This window comes from Lactuca sativa, chromosome 4 (genome assembly GCF_002870075.4).
Source record: "Lactuca sativa cultivar Salinas chromosome 4, Lsat_Salinas_v11, whole genome shotgun sequence".
NCBI lineage: Eukaryota > Viridiplantae > Streptophyta > Magnoliopsida > Asterales > Asteraceae > Lactuca > Lactuca sativa.
The window spans coordinates 295,488,236-295,498,453 of NC_056626.2; positions in this window are offsets into that span (position 1 = coordinate 295,488,236).

The window sequence follows — 10,218 nt, forward strand, 5'->3', positions numbered from 1 at the left end:
CATAGACCGTAAACTCTTATCCAAGGTCATTTAGAGTCCAAATCACTTCCTTAGCCATGGAATCAACCCTAGAACCTTCCCGTGTGCATTGTATAACCATTTGGCATCCAAGAAGCCACCACCCATGAGTTTACGACCATAAACTCATGGGTATCTGGTCAATGGACCGTGAACTCCTTAAGGAGTTTACTCTTGAAGATTAAACTCCATATCTAGGTCCTACACATCCATAGATGTCACCCGGGTCACTCCAAACACTTGTAATGAAGAGTTTTCGCATCTTGGAGTGTATAATGTTATCTAGTTAGTGATTGAAAGTCTAATTAGATACATTTGTATCTCATTTCATATTTCATAGGAACCTTGCGTGTTATCAAGCCCCGAGCTAACGTTTAGCATCCAATCAGGCACATCCTTCAATCGGTGAGTTCATACCCCTACCCTTTTTCCATGTTTTTCAAATGTTTTCAGGGCGAATACAAGCAAAAGTACAAGGAAATCTTGTACTTAAACTTATTTTCAGCTGAATAGTTTCATTTTATGTATGCTTCTAATATCGAAAATCGTGTTAACTAATGGTTCGAATTGCAGGGTAAACTGTTAGACTAAATGCAGATTTCTTTAAAAAGTGTTATAAACTATATTACATTTTGCAAAAGAAATCATACTAATCATAAAGTAAGATTAATACAAATAAAATACGAATATGAATATAACCAATAGAATAGAACGAATACGAATACAAAGATAACCGTTATGATAGAACGAATGCGAATACGAATACGAATACTAAGATAACCATTAGGATAGAACGAATGCGAATACGAATACGAATAAGAATACGAATACGAATATAACCAATAGGATAGAACAAACACGAATACGAATATAACCAATAGGATAGAACGAATACGAATACGAACACAAATAGGTATATGTATATGAATACGAATACGAATACGAATGCGAATAGAAATAGGAATACGAATACGAAATAACGACTTTGGATGACGCCAAGAATTTGAATATATAGTTTGTGTACGCCTTGAGTGTCACCAGAGTTTCAAAAATAATTCGAAAGTACGCCTCTGGACATCGACTGAGTTTCGAATACATACGCCTTAGGATGTCGACAGAGTTTCGAAAATACGTCTAATGTACTCTTTTGGAAATCACCAGAATATCGAAAATACTGTTAATGTTCGTTTCTGAGTGAATCCAAATATTCGAAAATACAACTAAGTATAGTAGATAATCAACATTCGAATGTAGGATAACTAAGATATCAGACTACTTAACTAATACTACAAGTATGGTAGTTATTAGTACTTCAAAATCAGAACTAAGAACCAACCTCAACACATAGGAAAATATGGGATTTTCCTGGAATAACATAACAACTTGTAAACAAATTAAGTAACGAATGGACAGCTAAACTATTAGGAAAATATGAGATTTTCCTGGAATAACATAACAACCCGTTTTCGAATTGGCAACAAAAGATAACTAAACTGTCTTCATAAGAAAATATGGGATTTTCTTGGATAACAACTGTTTCAGAAAACAAAGGAAACTCGTTATTTTCAAAATTAAACCACTTATGAACTCACCAGCTTTATGCTGACTTTCAAACTGCTTGTATTCTCAGGTCAGCATTAGACAGGTACACCGCCATCTTTTGGAGAAGACCGAGCGTTAGAAGACTCGTCTTTGCTTTTGTTCATATAATATATGTGTATAACACTTGTATAACCTTTGTTTCAAAAAGATGTAAACAATTCTTTGTAATGTAATGTTTTGTGTTTACTTTGCTTACTATGTACATTGGTTGTGATATACATGATGTCCTCCGCCCCGGAACGTTTCTGCCTTAGGTTTCGAGGTGGGACACATAATTTCCTTCGTACACTGGGCGTACTCCACCAAAAATAAATATTCAAAATTCATAAAATCGTAACTTTTGCATACGATCTCTGTTTTTGATGTTCTTTATATCCACGCGTAGGTGAGACCATGCTCTACCACTTACATTTTGACTCCATCGGCTAATTTTGAATTTATTTTTATATTATATTTTTAACAGGCCGGGATAGGAAGAGTCTGTTTAAAATTCATAACTTCTTCATCCGACATCCATTTTCATCTGTCTTTATACCGTTGAACTACAAATAACGAGATATTCGATTCTCGTATACGTTGTGTCAGCTAAAAATCGCTCGATCTTTATTTCGAGTTTCGGGTTGTATAATGTTGTGCCGAATCTTAGAAAAATCATAACTTCCTCATACGAAGTCAGATTTGGACGTTCCTTTTATGTAAACTCTTGGTTTAATGAATTTCTTCAAGATCGATCATACTCCTGTTTTTCTCATTGCATATGATGTCTCTTTGTCTCTCTATCTCTCTCCGTTTGTCTTTGTGTGTATGTGTGTGTTTGTGTGTATCTATCTTGTGTGTTTGCGCAAAAGACTTATCTTTGAGCTACAAAGACCACATTATTAGATGGTTTGTAGAACAAATATCCAATGGACTTTTGTGGATAACCAATAAAGATAAACCTCTAAGCTCTAGGTTCTTGTTTTTCATGGGTCTCGTGCATAATAAGAGCCTGACAACCCCAAACTTGATACATCTAAGTGAGGGAGGTTTCCCTATCCACGTCTCATGAGGCATTTTGGCAACCTTCTTGCTAAGGATAAGATTAAGGATATGGGTGGTTTTCCCTTAGACATTCCCTCATAAAAATATAAGGAGAGAAGAATGACTCATTATGCAACGAGCCATTGTCTACACCACTAGAAGAATCAATACTAAAAACATTATTGCCTAGTTCATTCACACGCACACACACAATAGTTTGATATAATCATTATAAGGATAAGCTTTGAAAATAAAAACACCATTTATTTAAAGTGAAACTAAACTTTCATTATTGTCAACTATATAGCGACAACCTTGTCTGAATAAAGTGTGAATTAAAATTTGGTTTCTTATTATTTATGACGAATAACAATAATTTTCTTAATGAATCCTAACAATATTATTAAACATAAGCTCATAAACTCCAATATCCGTAACAACCGATGTACGCCTATTCCCCTTTATCATGTTTAGATTCCCATGTTCTATATCTTCATTTTCCCTTAGTCCCTACATATCATAATGAATATGGAAACCAAATCCTATATCTAGGATCTAAGTGTTATTAATTTCAATAGAGTACATTGCAGATGTGGATCCAAACACCTTGCCCTTTTCTTCTCTCACTTCCTGTAGGTACTTGGGGCAGGTTCTCTTTCAATGTCCCTTTTAGTCATAATGAAAGCACATAACTTCTTTCGGATCATTGACAGGAGGAGCATCAAAGTTAACTTTTCCTTTAGATCCACCACCAGACTCTATATCCCTTTCCACATGGGTTGTTAATAAGCTTTCCTTTTCTTCCCCCTTCTTTGTTTAATAGCCTTCACCAGGGTACTTATAGAACTTTTTGAATGACACTTCTTCATTCCAGCTTTAGTAGCTTGCAATAGATTATGAAGCTCAATCAAAATGGTTTTAGTATTGTTCAAATGATAAAATATAAACAAATCATAAGTACTTGGAAAAGAGTTAAGCACCACTCCTTGTTGAAATTTACATTGAGTTTCTCCAATATTTCTATTGGACTCTACATCTATTATAAAAGAGCACACATAAATTTCTATTCTTTCAACTTGCATGCCATTATGGCCTTGACGACTTTATAATGCTCTTGCTACAATTTCATGTGGAGGATTTGATTAAGAGACAAGTTCATTTCATATGGCCAATATTCCTCCTAGGACTTTTGAAAATCCAATGCCATGGTTGCAATCACAATGAAAGCAATCTTATTTTTGTCGTCAACATGTTGTTTGTGATCATCAATTTCCTTAGGATTAGCAGTTGCTTCAAAAAATTTAGGAACAATATTCTCGATAAATTACTCTTTGTTCTCACAATGAAGTGTCATCTTTAAATTACCCATCTAGTGATGGGTCTTATCTCTTATAAATACATGTATAATGCGGGAAAATATGTAACAATTAAAAGGGCACATACAAACTATAAGGATCTATGCCATAACACTTTGAAGATAACATAATATGAACAACAAATGTAGATGAACACTAATATAATTGAAATCATGGACTTAGGGCTACATACATTTGATTTGTTGTAGAAAACTAATTACTTGAGTCCCTTGTAGTTGTTGGTCTTGGAAAGCTTGGCATGGAAAGGATGATGCATCGAATGGCTCATACCCAAACCCTAGAACCAAAAGACATCAGAGAAGAGAGGATGAGTGTAAAATTTTGTTCACAACCTTTTAGGAAGTGAGAACCATAAAATTAATGAGCCAAGGGGTCATATTTATGGCTAGGGATCACAAGGATAATCCTTTATTTAAATAATTAAATATTAGAAACCGGCCAATCCTAGGAATAATCTAGAATTTCTTTTATTGTTCAACTATTGAACAATTACAAATCACCCCTTGCACCTTTAACTAATTCCAACTAATCTCGAATTAATTCTAGTTTAATTCTGATTAATAATTAATCAATTCTTATTGATTTCACATTAATTTATTAATAATACATATTATCTAGTGAATTATTTAACAATTGAATTCATATTAATTTATTAATCACATAAAAGAGTAGAAAATCAACTATTTATTTTCAGTTAATATAAAGATCTAGTCATGAGGGCAACCCAAAAAAAAGCTTGCTTCTAATTACAACAAAATACCAATTTAGTTGTGAGCTTAGACAATTTAATCCAATAGAGTCCCACTTAGATAAGTCTATAACTACAGTTACAGGTATAACCTTGAACTAAACAACAAAGGGTGCTTTCCAAAGCCACTACCAAACCCTGATTAAAATCAATGTTGACCCTAAGATAATTGATAAGCTATTCCTTCGTTTTACAAGATATCGTATATACATGAGACATGGATTAGAATCAATCTCCTAGTCCAAGATTATTTTTCTTGATTTATAATGACTGAATTTACACTACTAATTTAACACATGAATTTATTCCGGGTTTGGCTAAGCACTTCATTTACGGCAAAAAATCATCGAGGGTACCAAAGTTATCAGTTTTCCTGTTATTGTGAAATGAACGAATAAAATTTGACTAGATAATTGTAACCTTTACATATCAAATAGTGCATGATACTATGTTTTATAATGTCATACTACTGATTCATTTATGTAACACCAATGTACAACCGATTTGCAAATTACAACTTATGTATCTCCGTTTCAAGAATATAATATATTATCATCTTAGAATTACTTGTGATAAAATCAATGAAATAGTCTCTAAGCGTGGGTTTATCCAATACTCAAAATCTCCATTTCTAAGTACACATGAATATTATACCAATCCCATGCAATGTCTAATCTCTTTAGACAATCTACAATCGATTCCTGACAGTCTTGATTCACTACTTACTTTCTTAAAGTATGACAAACTGCGGAACTATAAATAACAAAATTATTCAAGACGTAAAACATTCAAAGTGAAACACAATAATAAATTAATTAACTATGATATCATACCCATTGAATACAAATAAATCCCTATTATTTAATCACCATAATAATTACGAATGTATTCATTCTATAATGTTTGGAGTAATCAACTAACCACTTGAATTAGATAACATAAGTTATTTCATGTTATGAACATACATACTTTGTCTCTATATGGTCCTTCCTTTGTATACAGATCGAATGGACATTACTCTAATGATGCTCATTTCATAATCAATATAATAATTACGAATGTATTCATCGTATAATGTTTGGAGTAATCAACTAACCACTTGAATTAGATAACATCAGTTATTTCATGTTATGAACGTACATACTATGTCTCTATATGGTCCTTCCTTTGTATACAGATCGAATGGACATTACTCTAATGATGCTTATTTCATAATTCCAAATTCTTATCCTAATCAAAGATGTAGTTGATTCCCAACTTTACATACATTGATCTCCTATGATGTGAAGGTTTGAAAGTCATAGAGATTGAGCCTTCGATATTATAGAATGTTCCATTAGAACTTGTTCTTAGAAACAATTTCATGGTTATGAAGTCTCAAATTCAAGGTACACTGTTAGGGTGCAAAGTCATGCTTGGATGTATTTGTGCTTTACCCACTTGTATGTGTAATGAGTTGTCTTTCCTTTATAAGGAAGTGAGTGACACTCATTTTATGTAATGATCATTTTTGGAGTGTTAGACTAGAGAGAGAATTTTTACAAAACCCATTTGTATGTTCTTTCTAGATCTAATGAGAGCTTAAAAAGTTTTATTTACACCATGTGCTCAAAGTTTACATGATGATTCACTAGATCTTTTCTAATTCCGCACATGCCATCAAAATCAGCACCTCTACTTACACTCCTTGAACACTTCTCTTTCATTAAATTTTCCCACTCACATGTAGATTCTTTAAGAATCTCCCATTATAGAAGCAGTTCCATATTTCCATATAACCATCGATTCTAACCAAGAATCATCTAAATCAAGAATGTGTCACTGTGTTCCATCCTAAAAAAATCATACTCTCAACTATCCACAAGCAAGCAGTCTTTAGTAAACCTCATAATGTTGTTGCCTTTTGTTTAACAACTATAGTAACATGAAATTATAATCCTTTTCACACAATTCTAAAAGGTATTTGAAAAATTAAAATAAGTGAGTATCATAGCATATGCGATCATCTGAAGCATATAGGGCTCCACTCATTATGTCCTACATAAGGATTTGATACTTGTTTAATATCTTGCTATAATATTTCAATATACCAAATATCATATGTTGAAACATTTCAAGATGATATACAAATTTGAATAAGTTTCATTAAACCATTTGATTTAAACCTTTAGATTCCAAATGAAGTATGAGTGCCCTATTCCTCAAATCTACTATAATAAAACATTTTATGAACTTTGAAATCTGAAAAAATAGAGACATTTTATTCTATGAATAGTAATGTCAACATGCAATACTTAGCATAGCAATTATGCTCCAACCAGATGATTTTTGTTACAAGATGCTGCTATAAGTCTCCAACTAGACTTCTTAAGCTTATAAACCTTAAATGAATATGTAACACCGTATCTTTTCGAATAAAATTTTCATTTAAAATCACATAATTCTCATAACACATTTCACAAAAATTTCATTTATTTAATTTTACAATTCCCAACTCCATAATTGTTTGATTAAAATCCAGGATCTTCAAAACATAACTCTTTCTCTGGTGTGTACAATTAAGCCGGTGCCTTCTCGCGATCTTGAGAAAAACCTGAAACACATAGCACATAACACGGTAAGCACGAAGCTTAGTGACTTCTGAAAAATACCACACACAGCTCATTAGCCACTCGAGGCTATATCACTGAGGACCCTTCGGTCAATGTGTCTCATTGGGACCCTCCTGTCCCATGGTTCTTTGGACCCTCTGGTCCGGTCTATAAAGCTCTACATAGCATAAATCACAAAGACATAATGCACAAAATAAAACATAAATCAGGATAACATAATACTCAATGTAAGAACATAAGACCCTCCAGTCACACATAAGTACCACTCTAGGTAAAGTGTAGTGAGAAGACTCACCTTGCTAACTGCAAGCAATTATCCTCGAACTTAAATCTCGAACCAGCCACCGCCTAACACATAAGATAATTATCTCTAATCAATACTCGAATTCTCAACACCATGTAAACCAAAGGTTACTATTTCTCTTTCTCTCTCTCTCTCTCTCTAACTATTGAAATGTATAAAAGACCATTTTACCCATCCATAATCTCTAATACTCATTTATGCCCAAACCCTAAAGTTAATAGAAGTCAAACTTGAGTCAACTGTCCTTGTTTGACCCGACTCATCGAGTGCACTCATGCAAGTCATTGAGTCTACTCGTATCCTTAGAAGTCTCGTGAAGGTTCCACTCAGCTCGTCGAGTTGACCCCCATGTCGACGAGTTATCGCTTGGCCGTGAATATCGGGATGGAATCGAGCCGACTCGTCGAGTCAGCTCATGGACTCAGCGAGTTCATTCAAACTCGATCCTCATTCAGACGATTCTAAGCAGATCTACAACCCCACACTCCATATCAACCCTCCTAAGGCTCGAATAGCATGTAAAGTTGCAAGCTTTACATTCTATGCATGACATATAAGGCTGATAATGCCAAAACATGCTCCAACAAGGGCTAGATGCACAAGAGCTTGCTTCCAGCTCCATAAAGCTCGGGTCTCTGGACTCACAAGGCCACTCATATTCCAGATCGGAGGTTCTAACCTAAATCCTTACACAAATCACTCCATGACACAAGATAAATGGAAGAAAGCCTTAAAAGTTCTCTAAAACAAGATCTCATAACGAAATGATCAAGCTAACATCTTTTTACCTCCAGCATAAAGAAACACTCTGAAGAATATCTGGATCCAAAAGTTTTCTCTTGATCCATGTCAAGATGCTCCCCACATCCCCTCCCAATGTTGCACAAGAACACCCAAAATAGCCTCTTTCTCTCTCAAAATGAATGGAACTGATCTAGGGTTTCCGACAAGGCTCTCTGGAGATAAGGAAGGCAGAAATGAGGGCTTAAGGCCCTTTAAATAGGACATAAACCAGGAAAATTAGGGTTTCTCTGCCCAAAACCTACTCGGCGAGTCGGCTCTCTGACTCGTCGAGTCCATTCATTAAAGCCACACAGACAACTCGGCTCTACTCGACGTGTTGGACTCATAGCTCGTTGAGTCATTCCATAAACCTCAAGAAATTAAACTCACAATGATATACTTGAAAGTACGGATGTTACATGATAACGTGTGTATGTATGTTTAAACCTTTTTCAAGACTAATAGGTATTTCCCCTAAGAATTCAAACAATTCCTTCCCATTCCTCACAATTCAAAATATGAAGAGGGATGTCGTAATCATATTGTGAATTTGAAAATGAAATTAACACAACCAAAAACCATATTGATATTTATCACATCTTTGAAAGCTGTTAGCCAAATTACTTCGTCATAATTATTTTCATGAATTAGTTCAAAATCTTTGTCAACTAGATTTCAGGTGCATACATTCCCATCCATGTGAATCTATCATTTCCAACCTATAGTCACAAGACAAGATTTAGGACAAACGAAGTTCAAATTCAGCTTTCCTTCATGAACAGAACCTCACTATTACTGATCTCTTTCCTTTGGGCAACTCAAGGGCCTACCAGTGCTTGCGTGTCGTCATCATCTCACCAATATTGATCAATGTACTTTTACTAATCTATGCACTTCACTTTTACATTTAAATGAAAAACATTGAAATCAAAAGCATTCATAACTTAACTGCAGATGAACATAAAAAATCATATGCCAAAGAAAAACATATTTGTTTTTCAACCTCATGTTGCATGCTAGTGATAACTATAAGGAACATTGTTGGGTGGCTCTTGCAACTCTAAAGATCAATACGAATCCCGCTCTGTGAGAGCAAGTAATCAATGCGCAAGGACAAGGTTTGAAAACTCAAACCTTGAGTTAATATTTAAGATCAATGTATGCTCTTAATTAATGGTTCCAGTCGAATCTGGTAATATCAATTAGGACTTGAAGAGAAGATTCAACAAAACACTTAATATTAAATGAAGTAAACTAGAGGTATATTCAATGTAAATACATTGAACGAATAAAAAGAATGTTGTGAAATATCTTGACTTGAGAGAAAAGTGAAAGAGATACAAAGAGAATTTTTGCTAACTTTGGCGTAACAATGCTTGTTTTTGATGTCATTCAAATCACTCCCTAAATAGACTAAGGAGTAACATCGTACACACTGGAAAACATTCTAGGTGTCACACCCCCGAACCGGACGGCGGAAACGTCCGAGGGTATTGTGACTCAAATTGAATACCATCACAATGAATATACATGAATCATAACACAAATCATCACCATGCATTGGAATATTACAACTGATATTGTTTACATTCAGTACATTGTTTTAGACATTACAAATCCATAACATAAACTGTCTGACAGATAATTTAAACAATACACCATGACATTTCTTGATACTTATTCTTCGACTTACCTGTTACCTGAGAATACATGTTATTTTGGAAAACGTCAACATATGAAATGTTGGTGAGTTCA